The sequence below is a fragment of the Hyla sarda genome, unplaced genomic scaffold (genome assembly GCF_029499605.1).
Source record: "Hyla sarda isolate aHylSar1 unplaced genomic scaffold, aHylSar1.hap1 scaffold_1366, whole genome shotgun sequence".
In the NCBI taxonomy this organism is placed as follows: domain Eukaryota; kingdom Metazoa; phylum Chordata; class Amphibia; order Anura; family Hylidae; genus Hyla; species Hyla sarda.
The window spans coordinates 20,912-39,940 of NW_026607994.1; the positions used below are offsets into that span (position 1 = coordinate 20,912).

Genomic DNA, 19,029 nt, shown 5'->3' on the forward strand with positions numbered 1-19,029 from the left:
TGGTTTGAATGAGTTGGTGGAGACTGCCTTGTGATATTGCAACATTCAGCGGTTATAACATCTTAATAGCTTTATTTTTCCATTAATTATCATTATTTTTTTTTTTTTTTTAATATTTTTTTTTAATATTTTTTTTTTTTTTTTTTTTTTAAATCTTTTAGATATGGGTATATGATTGTGTAGACATACTGGATGGGGACGCCTTTTGTCTAAGTATTTATCATCACATTTTGTTAGTAGCTGTCACAGCGTTGACTCCTTATTTATACTATTTTATTATTAAGATCCAGACTTAATTTTATTAGTATTTTAATGTACATTTATTTTGTGTATTTATATATATCAATTCATTTTTTATGTAATCATGTACTGTTTATAGGGATCATCGCATTTTTTATTAATTATTTTCTATCAATTAATTTATTCTGGCGTGTTAAATAATTTATTATGTGTGTTCAGAAGGTACATTTTAGTTTGTGGTTGTTGCTGTTAGAAACGCCCGATATGGACATCCTAAGGCGTTTTTTTTTTATTATTATTATTTTTTTAATTTTTTTTAAATTTTTTTTTTTTTTTTTTTTTTTTTTTTTTTTTATTCCCACCCTTTAACATGGGATATTGTGGATTACTTATATCTCTTGCCTTCATTTCATTTATTTATTTTTGTATTTATTTTACCTTTTTCTTCCATAGATGGTGTTGTTCCCTATGTTGTTTACTCACTATGTTGGGCGCTCCGCTGCAAGCCGCGCCCTGTGGACTGTGATTGGTTGTTTTCCGTTCAGAGACGTCTGCTTGGCAACGCGTCCGTGGATACTCCTGTCACTGCTATGCCGGTGCGTGCTGCGAGTGGAGCGCCTTACAATAGACCGATGCCATTGTTTATGTTTATTTTCAGCCACATGGCTATGTTGTTTACCTCGTCAGAGCTCCCGCATGTGTTTGTCACATTGCCGATTCCACCCATGTTATATCACTTAGTACTGTTTATATTGATGTTATATTATCATAATCGAACGCACACCTGTATGTTTTAGACAATAATTATTTTCTGCTGTTTCTACATGTAAATTAAGTTTTTTGTAAGTGGACTGGATGTGACATCACATTCAGCCCACCCCTTCCTGACCTGTACCTCCTCCACCTTGCCATTATATAAAGGGTGCTTGTTGTAGCAGCACCTAGATCATCTGAGGAAGGGGAATTTACCCTGAAACGCGTCATGATCCTTTTGTTGTTTTGTGTTCAATAAAATTGCTTGATTAAGAACACTTACCTGCATCCTGTGTATACCTGGATAGAGCAGCGCCTGCATCCATTGGTCTTTTTTCTCACAAGTATTCCAGTTTCTACAGGGCGTTGACACGCTCCTGTGACCATCAGGCTCGGCAGCTCATCCAACTCTATCTGGTACCCCAATCAAGGGGTGATATGCGCAATTCTTCTACTTTAAGGTGAGCGGCCACCCTGACTTAAGTCCTGGGTGTACATTCAGCATACTTTTTGGTTCCCTTACCTGCCAAGGGTAATACACGAGGCGCTGCCTCCCGGTTGTCTTTTTTGTCTTTATTTCTTCGTAGGTCTTGGCTGTCCAGGAGGACAGACCAATAGGTGCATTTGTGCCCACTACCGGAGCGACTCGTGTAAAATCCATATCTTACACATCTATTTCTGGAGTACACTTCCCTCCAGTGACTGGCATCATGGATCTAAAGGATTCCCGTCTGAACAAAAGATCTACATTCTTCAACTCTATGATCTCCACAGAACCCGTGAGAACGGAAGATCTCCTTTCATCCAATGCATTAACAGGTACGCCTGATGAACTGGCTCGTATGAAATCTCTCTTCTTTGAACTAGAGAAACTTTCCCTTGAGGAAACCCAACATCATTTAGACAGTTCATTTTTAGAGGTATACCTGGCAGAACAGATCATTCCACGTGGACTGAGATTGCGCCCTCTACCTACGTTTGAGGATGATTCCGAGTTCTGTGGATCTTGGGACCATGCACTTAATTTTTGCTCTAACACCATTTTGAAACTTTTGAGAGACAAACGTAACATCTTAGTTGAAAACGTTTCAAATAGGATAGACTCATGTATTTTGTTACTTTCAGCGTATGAACACTTACCAGAGTATGCGTCATGGCTCTCTAGTTTTAAGAGGAAAGTACATAAGTTTGAAGTAGACATTATGCACAAAAAGATAGGCAAACTAAATAGAGATAGGGACGATTATAGGTCCAACAATATCCGTTATTGGTTAAATAACCATACCCATTTAAAACATACAGATAACCAATTATCCTCTGCACAACAATCAGACACCTGCCTGCCTAACACACCGGCATTTTCCAGTCACAAACCCAATTTTACTAGACAGCGCAAAATATCACTTTCCAACCGGAATAAGCAGAATTTGAATACATATCAACATCCACGGACCTTTAAGGCTTCCAATCATCAGGGTAATCAATACCCTAACAAAAGAAAAGCAATAAATCATGTTACTAAGCCGGTTATTCAGTCCAACACTGTCAATAATAAAAATAATGTTCATAACAAAAATAGTAATACTAATATAAACATTTCTTCAATTAGATCTCAACCCATTAATGTTGCGAATAGTCTAGTTAAATCCAATACACAGTCACTTGGCAACCTTTGTGTTACAACTAATCATCCAGTACCTCTAATTCCCGAGGTGATTCATAGTAACCATTTAGCACCTCTAATTCCTGAGGTGATACATAGTACCACTTTAGTATCCACTACTGATAGTGCTTTGCCATCTACAGAACAAGTAGGCTATTGTTCTGTATCCAATAATGTTTCACAGGATTTGTTGGACCTCCTTGAGTTTTTACCAAGCGGGACCAACAATCTTCCCACAGGGAGGTTTGATAACAGCGATAATTCGCTGCTAGAGGACTCCCTTATTACGGTACACCATGTCACACCCAGTACTTCAACTTCAGTCATAGAACACCAGTTTTATACCCCAACAGGACCTAATATCTCCCTTTCAGCCCTCACTATACATGAGGATCCTGATCTAGATGACTCCATCCAAGCCAACACAACAGCTTTTTTAGGGCTTCCTCAAATTGTGAACATTACCCCTCCCAATTTGAAAACACTGGAATCCCAGCCAGTAGAGACGGTACATGTAGCCCCACCATTAGGTCTAAAAAGAAAAGACAGAGGAAAAGAGGGTGCAGAGGAGGAGGTAAGAGACGAAAAGAAAAAGAGAACAAACCATCACAACCAACTACAGAAACGGTAACTACCGTGAACATTTTTAATTTGTCTAAATATATCTTGGATGAGATTGAGTTAGATGTACTTAGAAAAGGCTTATCTTTCTGTCCGACTGATAAGTCCAATAATTTTAATTTATTTATGGATCTTAATAATTTTATTAGGAAGTTAACTATCAAGCGGTTTTTTGCTATGAAGGACACAGAGGGCCCCACCAACTCTGAGTATAACCCCATCACCACTTATGTTGAGACCCTGGATCCACCCCCCATTTGCACTGGGGTTCGCCCTAAATCTACTTTTTTTCCCCTGCAAGCCAGGGGTTGCTTTATTGAGACCTTCTTTGCTTTGGTCAACACTGATCTAGAGGGTCTCTCTAAAGGCAACCAGAAAAAGCCCAGTAATATCAATCAGAAGGAAGCTTTGGCCATCAAACAATTGGCGGACAATGCAAACATTGTTATTAAGTCTGCAGATAAGGGGGGGGGAATTGTTATCATGGACCGGGACAACTATATTAAAGAAGCACTCAGACTACTATCAGACACTAAGTTTTATAGACCCCTTTCTTTTAATCCTACTACTATTTATTTGAAAGAGTTGCATATTTTGGTGATGAAAGGCTATACGGAAGGTGTTCTTACCAAGTCAGAAAAAGATTACCTACTAGTTACAGAACCCGCACTTCCCCTTTTTTACTTTTTACCCAAAATCCACAAGTGTGTCATGAACCCCCCAGGTCGTCCGATAGTGTCAGGGATTAATTCCCTGACCGCGAATTTGTCACACTATGTGGATTTATTACTCCAGAAACATGTGATAGGCTTAAAATCCTTTCTAAAAGACACAGCTCAATTTATTAACAGTGTGGTTGATACAACATGGGAAGACCATTTTCTTTTGGTCACCATGGATGTTTCTTCTTTGTATACGGTGATTGACCATGAATTAGGAGTAAACGCTGTCAAACAGTTTTTATTACGAGATCTTAACATGCCTGATGTCCAGAGAGAGTTTGTATTGGAAAGCCTGATGTTCATTTTAAAACACAATTACTTCGAGTTTCAAAAACAAATCTACTCGCAAGACACGGGTACCGCTATGGGTTCTAAGATGGCGCCCAGTTTTGCGAATCTATTTGTGGGGCTTTTTGAGGAGACGGTCATATATACCCATCCCCTTTTTGTACATTGTCATTTGTTTAAAAGGTATATTGATGATATTTTTTTTATCTGGGATGGTGGTAGTTTGGAGCTCAATAGATTTTTAACGGATCTTAATTTAAATCAATGGGGCCTTAATTTTACGCAGTCTGTTTACAATAACCATGCAGAATTCCTAGATGTGGTAGTCTTTCATGATGAGTCCAAAAAACTGCACACTAAGACGCACTTTAAAGCGGTAGATAGTAATAGTTACTTAGATTTTGGTAGTGCCCATTTTAAAAAATGGCTGACTAATATCCCTTTCGGACAGTTTAAAAGGATCCGTAGAAACTGTACCCTTCAGAGCGACTTTGATAAGCAAAGTAAAACACTAGAAGCAAGATTTGCTGCTAAAAGATATCCAAGGAAACTGGTTAAAGCGTCACTTGATAGAGCCAGACCCCTAACCCAAAAAGAGTGTCTTGTTCCAAAAGATATAACTGAGCATACGGAACAAAAAACTGTACCCGATTGGGCGGGCAACTTTATTACTACTTTTAATCAGGACCATCAGGCCATTAGGAACATTTTTAATACACATTGGCATGTTTTATGTAAGGATCCTTTTTTGAATTCATTACTACCACCTAAGCCTGGCATCACTTTCAGAAGAGGCCGCACTTTAAAGAATATTTTAGCGCCAAGTAGACTAAAGGCACCCAAGAAGGTTTCAGAGACCTTTTTAACCACAGTTGGGACGTTTAAATGTGGACACAACAGATGTAAGTGCTGCGACTCAATTGTGAGTCGCAGTAAAACATTTGTTTCCACTGTCTCCCATGAAAGTTTTAAAACTAAAACATTCATTAATTGCTCCACACGGTTTGTTGTTTATCTCCTTGAGTGTCCATGTGGCCTACAGTACGTGGGTCGTACTACCCAATGCCTCAGGGAGAGGATCAACAAACATCGTAGCAATGCAAATTTAGGGTTCACCTTGCATAGTGTATCTCGGCATCTGCTGACCCACCATCAGTCTGATTTCAGTTGCATGAAACTTCAGGCTATAGAAAATATTGCACTTGATAATTCCCAGAGATTCAGCTTATTGAGAAGGAGAGAGAATTTCTGGATCTTTAAACTCCGTACCCTTGTACCGTCTGGTTTGAATGAGTTGGTGGAGACTGCCTTGTGATATTGCAACATTCAGCGGTTATAACATCTTAATAGCTTTATTTTTCCATTAATTATCATTATTTTATTTTTTTATTTTTTTATATTTTTTTTTTTTTTATTTTTATTTTTTTATTTTTTTAAATCTTTTAGATATGGGTATATGATTGTGTAGACATACTGGATGGGGACGCCTTTTGTCTAAGTATTTATCATCACATTTTGTTAGTAGCTGTCACAGCGTTGACTCCTTATTTATACTATTTTATTATTAAGATCCAGACTTAATTTTATTAGTATTTTAATGTACATTTATTTTGTGTATTTATATATATCAATTCATTTTTTATGTAATCATGTACTGTTTATAGGGATCATCGCATTTTTTATTAATTATTTTCTATCAATTAATTTATTCTGGCGTGTTAAATAATTTATTATGTGTGTTCAGAAGGTACATTTTAGTTTGTGGTTGTTGCTGTTAGAAACGCCCGATATGGACATCCTAAGGCGTTTTTTTTTTATTATTATTATTTTTTTAATTTTTTTTAAATTTTTTTTTTTTTTTTTTTTTTTTTTTTTTTATTCCCACCCTTTAACATGGGATATTGTGGATTACTTATATCTCTTGCCTTCATTTCATTTATTTATTTTTGTATTTATTTTACCTTTTTCTTCCATAGATGGTGTTGTTCCCTATGTTGTTTACTCACTATGTTGGGCGCTCCGCTGCAAGCCGCGCCCTGTGGACTGTGATTGGTTGTTTTCCGTTCAGAGACGTCTGCTTGGCAACGCGTCCGTGGATACTCCTGTCACTGCTATGCCGGTGCGTGCTGCGAGTGGAGCGCCTTACAGTAGACCGATGCCATTGTTTATGTTTATTTTCAGCCACATGGCTATGTTGTTTACCTCGTCAGAGCTCCCGCATGTGTTTGTCACATTGCCGATTCCACCCATGTTATATCACTTAGTACTGTTTATATTGCGTTATATTATCATAATCGAACGCACACCTGTATGTTTTAGACAATAATTATTTTCTGCTGTTTCTACATGTAAATTAAGTTTTTTGTAAGTGGACTGGATGTGACATCACATTCAGCCCACCCCTTCCTGACCTGTACCTCCTCCACCTTGCCATTATATAAAGGGTGCTTGTTGTAGCAGCACCTAGATCATCTGAGGAAGGGGAATTTACCCCGAAACGCGTCATGATCCTTTTGTTGTTTTGTGTTCAATAAAATTGCTTGATTAAGAACACTTACCTGCATCCTGTGTATACCTGGATAGAGCAGCGCCTGGATCCATTGGTCTTTTTTCTCACAAGTATTCCAGTTTCTACAGGGCGTTGACACGCTCCTGTGACCATCAGGCTCGGCAGCTCATCCAACTCTATCTGGTACCCCAATCAAGGGGTGATATGCGCAATTCTTCTACTTTAAGGTGAGCGGCCACCCTGACTTAAGTCCTGGGTGTACATTCAGCATACTTTTTGGTTCCCTCACCTGCCAAGGGTAATACACGAGGCGCTGCCTCCCGGTTGTCTTTTTTGTCTTTATTTCTGCTTGTGTCTGGCCGCTGTTGGAGCGTCCAGGCACAGGACTTCTGCTGCTGCTGACTAAATGGCCTCCTTAATTGGATCATTTGAGTAGCCAGCACACCTGTGCAGGTAGGGCATGACATGATAGGCAGCTGCCTTGATAGCGGGTGGGTGCTGAATGTTCCTAATTGACAAAATAAGATTAATGCTTATGAAGAAATATAAAATCTCATCCCTTCCCCAATATCGCGCCACACCCCTACCCCTTAATTCCCTGGTTGAACTTGATGGACATATGTCTTTTTTCGACCGTACTAACTATGTAACTATGTAACATAACATGGGGGGGGGGGGGGGGTCTCCTGGCTGTTCACACAGGTGTGTCATTGCTGTACATTGACCATGCATTGCTTCTGTGGTATTGCAAAGGCAAAGACAAATGCTTCCAGCCATCCATTGCACTAATGGATTGGTCATCAGCTGGCTGTCTATGTCCCGCATCAATATAGACCAAAGTACAGAGGGTTAGGCTATGCTATTGTGCACCTACCTGATGCATCAGAAGGTGCGAGGCCCTTGCTAAATTCTGTGCACAGACTTTGAGATCTATACTTTAGACTGTATCTAAACCTGCTCCAACATGGACTGACATTCTGGCCTACTTTCAGCCGATGCGACTTGTCTGTCGCTGAACAGTCGCTTTTTATGTATTCAGCACCTATGTATAATGTTGTAAAAATGCTCTAGAAGCTAAAGTCGCAGAAATGTCACACATATTTGGCCTGCAACTTTCTGTGCGACAAATTCAGACAGGAAAAATCAGTATAAATCCTTAGAAAATTATCCCCCAGTGTCTCCATCTGCTGGCGGTATTGAATAAGCATTGCTGCACTGATGGGGTATGCATTAGACGAAAAAAAAGAAGAAAAAGAAGAAGAATACGCCCAGAAAAGAGGCGAAAAGGAGAAAAACGTAAAAAAACGTGAAAAAAAAGTAAGAGGAAGAGAAGGGAAAAAAAGGTGGAAATGGGTTTAAAAGTGATTTCGGCGGAGAAATATATATATATATATATATATATATATATATATATACGCGCACACACACACATATATATAAACGTATTCTCCGTTGAGATATTGCAGCCGCTGCTGTGTCCAGGCCCAGGAGCCTTAGCACTGTGCTGTGATGTCACTCAATACCACTGACATCACTTGGTGTAAACAACATCTCTCCTTTGCTGTGTATGTGACTATGGAGCTGTTTGGTGATGTCGTCTATTATGGCCTTCATAGAAGCAACAGGAGATTGTTGCATCCATCTAGAACCCTCAGAACTACAGTGCTATGATGTCACTCACTTCCACAGGCCTTGCAGAGTGTAAACAACAACAACCCAGCTTTGTTGTGTATGTAACCATAGGGATTTGTGATGTCACCTAGAACCTTCACAGCAGCGACAGCTTTATGAGGAGCATCAGCACTGCTCTGCCTGAGCAGAACCATCACCGCCATAGGTTGTCAAATAACCCGGGTTTAACCCACACAGGTAAGTCCAATGGGGTGCAGGCATGTCCTCTATGCTTACAGCTTCCCGTGGGTGTTGGTTTGATACCGTTTGGGGACAGCCAAGGAGGCATCTGCAGGCAACAAAGGTAGGTGTGTGCTTGTGTGTGTGTTTCCTATGCAGATCCTAAGCCCAGTGTCACATGCAAGTAGGAGGAGTAAGAAGGGTTCCTGGCAAATCCGGGTTATGGATTGCATTTAAAAAGGCCCCGTGGGAGTGCAATGGGCCCCTGTCTTGCTGCTTAGCAATAATGGTATGGGTTTAGGTTCTGCTGTGTGTACTGGTGGTTGACTGCTCCCCAGCCCAGAGTGTGCATGGAAAATTGTCTGGCAGCCTCCCTGACAGCAAGCAGTGATAGTGCCCATGAAGGGCACCTTGTTGGGCCCGCCCCTTTCACGGTTATCGCTTCTCGGCCTTTTGGCTAAGATCAAGTGTAGTATCTGTTCTTATCAGTTTAATATCTGATACGTCCCCTATCTGGGGACCATATATTAAATGGATTTTTGAGAACGGGGGCCGATTTCGAAGCTTGCTTCCGTCGCCCTATGCATTGACCCGATATGGCAGTATCTTCGGGTACAGTGCACCACCCCCTTACAGGGTTAAAAAGAAAGATTCCTACTTTCATTGCTACCTGCTTGCTGGCTAGCCAGCTAGCCAGCCCTGTGGGCCTTGCTGCTGCTGCAGCCAAAAAACAAAAGGTGGTGCTGCTGCTGCTTCTGCTGCTTCTGCTTCTGCTTGTGTCTGGCCGCTGTTGGAGCGTCCAGGCACAGGACTTCTGCTGCTGCTGACTAAATGGCCTCCTTAATTGGATCATTTGAGTAGCCAGCACACCTGTGCAGGTAGGGCATGACATGATAGGCAGCTGCCTTGATAGCGGGTGGGTGCTGAATGTTCCTAATTGACAAAATAAGATTAATGCTTATGAAGAAATATAAAATCTCATCCCTTCCCCAATATCGCGCCACACCCCTACCCCTTAATTCCCTGGTTGAACTTGATGGACATATGTCTTTTTTCGACCGTACTAACTATGTAACTATGTAACATAACATGGGGGGGGGGGGGGGTCTCCTGGCTGTTCACACAGGTGTGTCATTGCTGTACATTGACCATGCATTGCTTCTGTGGTATTGCAAAGGCAAAGACAAATGCTTCCAGCCATCCATTGCACTAATGGATTGGTCATCAGCTGGCTGTCTATGTCCCGCATCAATATAGACCAAAGTACAGAGGGTTAGGCTATGCTATTGTGCACCTACCTGATGCATCAGAAGGTGCGAGGCCCTTGCTAAATTCTGTGCACAGACTTTGAGATCTATACTTTAGACTGTATCTAAACCTGCTCCAACATGGACTGACATTCTGGCCTACTTTCAGCCGATGCGACTTGTCTGTCGCTGAACAGTCGCTTTTTATGTATTCAGCACCTATGTATAATGTTGTAAAAATGCTCTAGAAGCTAAAGTCGCAGAAATGTCACACATATTTGGCCTGCAACTTTCTGTGCGACAAATTCAGACAGGAAAAATCAGTATAAATCCTTAGAAAATTATCCCCCAGTGTCTCCATCTGCTGGCGGTATTGAATAAGCATTGCTGCACTGATGGGGTATGCATTAGACGAAAAAAAAGAAGAAAAAGAAGAATAATACGCCCAGAAAAGAGGCGAAAAGGAGAAAAACGTAAAAAAACGTGAAAAAAAAGTAAGAGGAAGAGAAGGGAAAAAAAGGTGGAAATGGGTTTAAAAGTGATTTCGGCGGAGAAATATATATATATATATATATATATATATATACGCGCACACACACACATATATATAAACGTATTCTCCGTTGAGATATTGCAGCCGCTGCTGTGTCCAGGCCCAGGAGCCTTAGCACTGTGCTGTGATGTCACTCAATACCACTGACATCACTAGGTGTAAACAACATCTCTCCTTTGCTGTGTATGTGACTATGGAGCTGTTTGGTGATGTCGTCTATTATGGCCTTCATAGAAGCAACAGGAGATTGTTGCATCCATCTAGAACCCTCAGAACTACAGTGCTATGATGTCACTCACTTCCACAGGCCTTGCAGAGTGTAAACAACAACAACCCAGCTTTGTTGTGTATGTAACCATAGGGATTTGTGATGTCACCTAGAACCTTCACAGCAGCGACAGCTTTATGAGGAGCATCAGCACTGCTCTGCCTGAGCAGAACCATCACCGCCATAGGTTGTCAAATAACCCGGGTTTAACCCACACAGGTAAGTCCAATGGGGTGCAGGCATGTCCTCTATGCTTACAGCTTCCCGTGGGTGTTGGTTTGATACTGTTTGGGGACAGCCAAGGAGGCATCTGCAGGCAACAAAGGTAGGTGTGTGCTTGTGTGTGTGTTTCCTATGCAGATCCTAAGCCCAGTGTCACATGCAAGTAGGAGGAGTAAGAAGGGTTCCTGGCAAATCCGGGTTATGGATTGCATTTAAAAAGGCCCCGTGGGAGTGCAATGGGCCCCTGTCTTGCTGCTTAGCAATAATGGTATGGGTTTAGGTTCTGCTGTGTGTACTGGTGGTTGACTGCCCCCCAGCCCAGAGTGTGCATGGAAAATTGTCTGGCAGCCTCCCTGACAGCAAGCAGTGATAGTGCCCATGAAGGGCACCTTGTTGGGCCCGCCCCTTTCACGGTTATCGCTTCTCGGCCTTTTGGCTAAGATCAAGTGTAGTATCTGTTCTTATCAGTTTTATATCTGATACGTCCCCTATCTGGGGACCATATATTAAATGGATTTTTGAGAACGGGGGCCGATTTAGAAGCTTGCTTCCGTCGCCCTATGCATTGACCCGATATGGCAGTATCTTCGGGTACAGTGCACCACCCCCTTACAGGGTTAAAAAGAAAGATTCCTACTTTCATTGCTACCTGCTTGCTGGCTAGCCAGCTAGCCAGCCCTGTGGGCCTTGCTGCTGCTGCAGCCAAAAAACAAAAGGTGGTGCTGCTGCTGCTTCTGCTGCTTCTGCTTGTGTCTGGAATACTTGTGAGAAAAAAGACCAATGGATCCAGGCGCTGCTCTATCCAGGTATACACAGGATGCAGGTAAGTGTTCTTAATCAAGCAATTTTATTGAACACAAAACAACAAAAGGATCATGACGCGTTTCATTAATTGCTCCACACGGTTTGTTGTTTATCTCCTTGTGTGTCCATGTGGCCTACAGTACGTGGGTCGTACTACCCAATGCCTCAGGGAGAGGATCAACAAACATCGTAGCAATGCAAATTTAGGGTTCACCTTGCATAGTGTATCTCGGCATCTGCTGACCCACCATCAGTCTGATTTCAGTTGCATGAAACTTCAGGCTATAGAAAATATTGCACTTGATAATTCCCAGAGATTCAGCTTATTGAGAAGGAGAGAGAATTTCTGGATCTTTAAACTCCGTACCCTTGTACCGTCTGGTTTGAATGAGTTGGTGGAGACTGCCTTGTGATATTGCAACATTCAGCGGTTATAACATCTTAATAGCTTTATTTTTCCATTAATTATCATTATTTTTTTTTTTTTTTTAATATTTTTTTTTTATATTTTTTTTTTTTTTTTTTTTTTAAATCTTTTAGATATGGGTATATGATTGTGTAGACATACTGGATGGGGACGCCTTTTGTCTAAGTATTTATCATCACATTTTGTTAGTAGCTGTCACAGCGTTGACTCCTTATTTATACTATTTTATTATTAAGATCCAGACTTAATTTTATTAGTATTTTAATGTACATTTATTTTGTGTATTTATATATATCAATTCATTTTTTATGTAATCATGTACTGTTTATAGGGATCATCGCATTTTTTATTAATTATTTTCTATCAATTAATTTATTCTGGCGTGTTAAATAATTTATTATGTGTGTTCAGAAGGTACATTTTAGTTTGTGGTTGTTGCTGTTAGAAACGCCCGATATGGACATCCTAAGGCGTTTTTTTTTTATTATTATTATTTTTTTAATTTTTTTTAAATTTTTTTTTTTTTTTTTTTTTTTTTTTTTTTTTATTCCCACCCTTTAACATGGGATATTGTGGATTACTTATATCTCTTGCCTTCATTTCATTTATTTATTTTTGTATTTATTTTACCTTTTTCTTCCATAGATGGTGTTGTTCCCTATGTTGTTTACTCACTATGTTGGGCGCTCCGCTGCAAGCCGCGCCCTGTGGACTGTGATTGGTTGTTTTCCGTTCAGAGACGTCTGCTTGGCAACGCGTCCGTGGATACTCCTGTCACTGCTATGCCGGTGCGTGCTGCGAGTGGAGCGCCTTACAATAGACCGATGCCATTGTTTATGTTTATTTTCAGCCACATGGCTATGTTGTTTACCTCGTCAGAGCTCCCGCATGTGTTTGTCACATTGCCGATTCCACCCATGTTATATCACTTAGTACTGTTTATATTGATGTTATATTATCATAATCGAACGCACACCTGTATGTTTTAGACAATAATTATTTTCTGCTGTTTCTACATGTAAATTAAGTTTTTTGTAAGTGGACTGGATGTGACATCACATTCAGCCCACCCCTTCCTGACCTGTACCTCCTCCACCTTGCCATTATATAAAGGGTGCTTGTTGTAGCAGCACCTAGATCATCTGAGGAAGGGGAATTTACCCTGAAACGCGTCATGATCCTTTTGTTGTTTTGTGTTCAATAAAATTGCTTGATTAAGAACACTTACCTGCATCCTGTGTATACCTGGATAGAGCAGCGCCTGCATCCATTGGTCTTTTTTCTCACAAGTATTCCAGTTTCTACAGGGCGTTGACACGCTCCTGTGACCATCAGGCTCGGCAGCTCATCCAACTCTATCTGGTACCCCAATCAAGGGGTGATATGCGCAATTCTTCTACTTTAAGGTGAGCGGCCACCCTGACTTAAGTCCTGGGTGTACATTCAGCATACTTTTTGGTTCCCTTACCTGCCAAGGGTAATACACGAGGCGCTGCCTCCCGGTTGTCTTTTTTGTCTTTATTTCTTCGTAGGTCTTGGCTGTCCAGGAGGACAGACCAATAGGTGCATTTGTGCCCACTACCGGAGCGACTCGTGTAAAATCCATATCTTACACATCTATTTCTGGAGTACACTTCCCTCCAGTGACTGGCATCATGGATCTAAAGGATTCCCGTCTGAACAAAAGATCTACATTCTTCAACTCTATGATCTCCACAGAACCCGTGAGAACGGAAGATCTCCTTTCATCCAATGCATTAACAGGTACGCCTGATGAACTGGCTCGTATGAAATCTCTCTTCTTTGAACTAGAGAAACTTTCCCTTGAGGAAACCCAACATCATTTAGACAGTTCATTTTTAGAGGTATACCTGGCAGAACAGATCATTCCACGTGGACTGAGATTGCGCCCTCTACCTACGTTTGAGGATGATTCCGAGTTCTGTGGATCTTGGGACCATGCACTTAATTTTTGCTCTAACACCATTTTGAAACTTTTGAGAGACAAACGTAACATCTTAGTTGAAAACGTTTCAAATAGGATAGACTCATGTATTTTGTTACTTTCAGCGTATGAACACTTACCAGAGTATGCGTCATGGCTCTCTAGTTTTAAGAGGAAAGTACATAAGTTTGAAGTAGACATTATGCACAAAAAGATAGGCAAACTAAATAGAGATAGGGACGATTATAGGTCCAACAATATCCGTTATTGGTTAAATAACCATACCCATTTAAAACATACAGATAACCAATTATCCTCTGCACAACAATCAGACACCTGCCTGCCTAACACACCGGCATTTTCCAGTCACAAACCCAATTTTACTAGACAGCGCAAAATATCACTTTCCAACCGGAATAAGCAGAATTTGAATACATATCAACATCCACGGACCTTTAAGGCTTCCAATCATCAGGGTAATCAATACCCTAACAAAAGAAAAGCAATAAATCATGTTACTAAGCCGGTTATTCAGTCCAACACTGTCAATAATAAAAATAATGTTCATAACAAAAATAGTAATACTAATATAAACATTTCTTCAATTAGATCTCAACCCATTAATGTTGCGAATAGTCTAGTTAAATCCAATACACAGTCACTTGGCAACCTTTGTGTTACAACTAATCATCCAGTACCTCTAATTCCCGAGGTGATTCATAGTAACCATTTAGCACCTCTAATTCCTGAGGTGATACATAGTACCACTTTAGTATCCACTACTGATAGTGCTTTGCCATCTACAGAACAAGTAGGCTATTGTTCTGTATCCAATAATGTTTCACAGGATTTGTTGGACCTCCTTGAGTTTTTACCAAGCGGGACCAACAATCTTCCCACAGGGAGGTTTGATAACAGCGATAATTCGCTGCTAGAGGACTCCCTTATTACGGTACACCATGTCACACCCAGTACTTCAACTTCAGTCATAGAACACCAGTTTTATACCCCAACAGGACCTAATATCTCCCTTTCAGCCCTCACTATACATGAGGATCCTGATCTAGATGACTCCATCCAAGCCAACACAACAGCTTTTTTAGGGCTTCCTCAAATTGTGAACATTACCCCTCCCAATTTGAAAACACTGGAATCCCAGCCAGTAGAGACGGTACATGTAGCCCCACCATTAGGTCTAAAAAGAAAAGACAGAGGAAAAGAGGGTGCAGAGGAGGAGGTAAGAGACGAAAAGAAAAAGAGAACAAACCATCACAACCAACTACAGAAACGGTAACTACCGTGAACATTTTTAATTTGTCTAAATATATCTTGGATGAGATTGAGTTAGATGTACTTAGAAAAGGCTTATCTTTCTGTCCGACTGATAAGTCCAATAATTTTAATTTATTTATGGATCTTAATAATTTTATTAGGAAGTTAACTATCAAGCGGTTTTTTGCTATGAAGGACACAGAGGGCCCCACCAACTCTGAGTATAACCCCATCACCACTTATGTTGAGACCCTGGATCCACCCCCCATTTGCACTGGGGTTCGCCCTAAATCTACTTTTTTTCCCCTGCAAGCCAGGGGTTGCTTTATTGAGACCTTCTTTGCTTTGGTCAACACTGATCTAGAGGGTCTCTCTAAAGGCAACCAGAAAAAGCCCAGTAATATCAATCAGAAGGAAGCTTTGGCCATCAAACAATTGGCGGACAATGCAAACATTGTTATTAAGTCTGCAGATAAGGGGGGGGGAATTGTTATCATGGACCGGGACAACTATATTAAAGAAGCACTCAGACTACTATCAGACACTAAGTTTTATAGACCCCTTTCTTTTAATCCTACTACTATTTATTTGAAAGAGTTGCATATTTTGGTGATGAAAGGCTATACGGAAGGTGTTCTTACCAAGTCAGAAAAAGATTACCTACTAGTTACAGAACCCGCACTTCCCCTTTTTTACTTTTTACCCAAAATCCACAAGTGTGTCATGAACCCCCCAGGTCGTCCGATAGTGTCAGGGATTAATTCCCTGACCGCGAATTTGTCACACTATGTGGATTTATTACTCCAGAAACATGTGATAGGCTTAAAATCCTTTCTAAAAGACACAGCTCAATTTATTAACAGTGTGGTTGATACAACATGGGAAGACCATTTTCTTTTGGTCACCATGGATGTTTCTTCTTTGTATACGGTGATTGACCATGAATTAGGAGTAAACGCTGTCAAACAGTTTTTATTACGAGATCTTAACATGCCTGATGTCCAGAGAGAGTTTGTATTGGAAAGCCTGATGTTCATTTTAAAACACAATTACTTCGAGTTTCAAAAACAAATCTACTCGCAAGACACGGGTACCGCTATGGGTTCTAAGATGGCGCCCAGTTTTGCGAATCTATTTGTGGGGCTTTTTGAGGAGACGGTCATATATACCCATCCCCTTTTTGTACATTGTCATTTGTTTAAAAGGTATATTGATGATATTTTTTTTATCTGGGATGGTGGTAGTTTGGAGCTCAATAGATTTTTAACGGATCTTAATTTAAATCAATGGGGCCTTAATTTTACGCAGTCTGTTTACAATAACCATGCAGAATTCCTAGATGTGGTAGTCTTTCATGATGAGTCCAAAAAACTGCACACTAAGACGCACTTTAAAGCGGTAGATAGTAATAGTTACTTAGATTTTGGTAGTGCCCATTTTAAAAAATGGCTGACTAATATCCCTTTCGGACAGTTTAAAAGGATCCGTAGAAACTGTACCCTTCAGAGCGACTTTGATAAGCAAAGTAAAACACTAGAAGCAAGATTTGCTGCTAAAAGATATCCAAGGAAACTGGTTAAAGCGTCACTTGATAGAGCCAGACCCCTAACCCAAAAAGAGTGTCTTGTTCCAAAAGATATAACTGAGCATACGGAACAAAAAACTGTACCCGATTGGGCGGGCAACTTTATTACTACTTTTAATCAGGACCATCAGGCCATTAGGAACATTTTTAATACACATTGGCATGTTTTATGTAAGGATCCTTTTTTGAATTCATTACTACCACCTAAGCCTGGCATCACTTTCAGAAGAGGCCGCACTTTAAAGAATATTTTAGCGCCAAGTAGACTAAAGGCACCCAAGAAGGTTTCAGAGACCTTTTTAACCACAGTTGGGACGTTTAAATGTGGACACAACAGATGTAAGTGCTGCGACTCAATTGTGAGTCGCAGTAAAACATTTGTTTCCACTGTCTCCCATGAAAGTTTTAAAACTAAAACATTCATTAATTGCTCCACACGGTTTGTTGTTTATCTCCTTGAGTGTCCATGTGGCCTACAGTACGTGGGTCGTACTACCCAATGCCTCAGGGAGAGGATCAACAAACATCGTAGCAATGCAAATTTAGGGTTCACCTTGCATAGTGTATCTCGGCATCTGCTGACCCACCATCAGTCTGATTTCAGTTGCATGAAACTTCAGGCTATAGAAAATATTGCACTTGATAATTCCCAGAGATTCAGCTTATTGAGAAGGAGAGAGAATTTCTGGATCTTTAAACTCCGTACCCTTGTACCGTCTGGTTTGAATGAGTTGGTGGAGACTGCCTTGTGATATTGCAACATTCAGCGGTTATAACATCTTAATAGCTTTATTTTTCCATTAATTATCATTATTTTATTTTTTTATTTTTTTATATTTTTTTTTTTTTTATTTTTATTTTTTTATTTTTTTAAATCTTTTAGATATGGGTATATGATTGTGTAGACATACTGGATGGGGACGCCTTTTGTCTAAGTATTTATCATCACATTTTGTTAGTAGCTGTCACAGCGTTGACTCCTTATTTATACTATTTTATTATTAAGATCCAGACTTAATTTTATTAGTATTTTAATGTACATTTATTTTGTGTATTTATATATATCAATTCATTTTTTATGTAATCATGTACTGTTTATAGGGATCATCGCATTTTTTATTAATTATTTTCTATCAATTAATTTATTCTGGCGTGTTAAATAATTTATTATGTGTGTTCAGAAGGTACATTTTAGTTTGTGGTTGTTGCTGTTAGAAACGCCCGATATGGACATCCTAAGGCGTTTTTTTTTTATTATTATTATTTTTTTAATTTTTTTTAAATTTTTTTTTTTTTTTTTTTTTTTTTTTTTTTATTCCCACCCTTTAACATGGGATATTGTGGATTACTTATATCTCTTGCCTTCATTTCATTTATTTATTTTTGTATTTATTTTACCTTTTTCTTCCATAGATGGTGTTGTTCCCTATGTTGTTTACTCACTATGTTGGGCGCTCCGCTGCAAGCCGCGCCCTGTGGACTGTGATTGGTTGTTTTCCGTTCAGAGACGTCTGCTTGGCAACGCGTCCGTGGATACTCCTGTCACTGCTATGCCGGTGCGTGCTGCGAGTGGAGCGCCTTACAGTAGACCGATGCCATTGTTTATGTTTATTTTCAGCCACATGGCTATGTTGTTTACCTCGTCAGAGCTCCCGCATGTGTTTGTCACATTGCCGATTCCACCCATGTTATATCACTTAGTACTGTTTATATTGCGTTATATTATCATAATCGAACGCACACCTGTATGTTTTAGACAATAATTATTTTCTGCTGTTTCTACATGTAAATTAAGTTTTTTGTAAGTGGACTGGATGTGACATCACATTCAGCCCACCCCTTCCTGACCTGTACCTCCTCCACCTTGCCATTATATAAAGGGTGCTTGTTGTAGCAGCACCTAGATCATCTGAGGAAGGGGAATTTACCCCGAAACGCGTCATGATCCTTTTGTTGTTTTGTGTTCAATAAAATTGCTTGATTAAGAACACTTACCTGCATCCTGTGTATACCTGGATAGAGCAGCGCCTGGATCCATTGGTCTTTTTTCTCACAAGTA

The 19,029-nt window shown here is 40.0% G+C and overlaps 2 non-coding genes across 2 annotated transcripts; both read left to right on the forward strand.

Annotated features, from left to right (window-relative positions):
- The first annotated feature begins 9,084 nt into the window (after positions 1-9,084).
- LOC130306294 (U2 spliceosomal RNA) lies at positions 9,085-9,275 on the forward strand. The gene has a single exon (XR_008855668.1). It is a non-coding gene; the product is annotated as a U2 spliceosomal RNA (small nuclear RNA).
- A 2,078-nt stretch (positions 9,276-11,353) lies between these two features.
- On the forward strand, positions 11,354-11,544 carry LOC130306296 (U2 spliceosomal RNA). Its single transcript, XR_008855670.1, has one exon. It is a non-coding gene; the product is annotated as a U2 spliceosomal RNA (small nuclear RNA).
- The last annotated feature ends 7,485 nt before the right edge of the window (positions 11,545-19,029 follow it).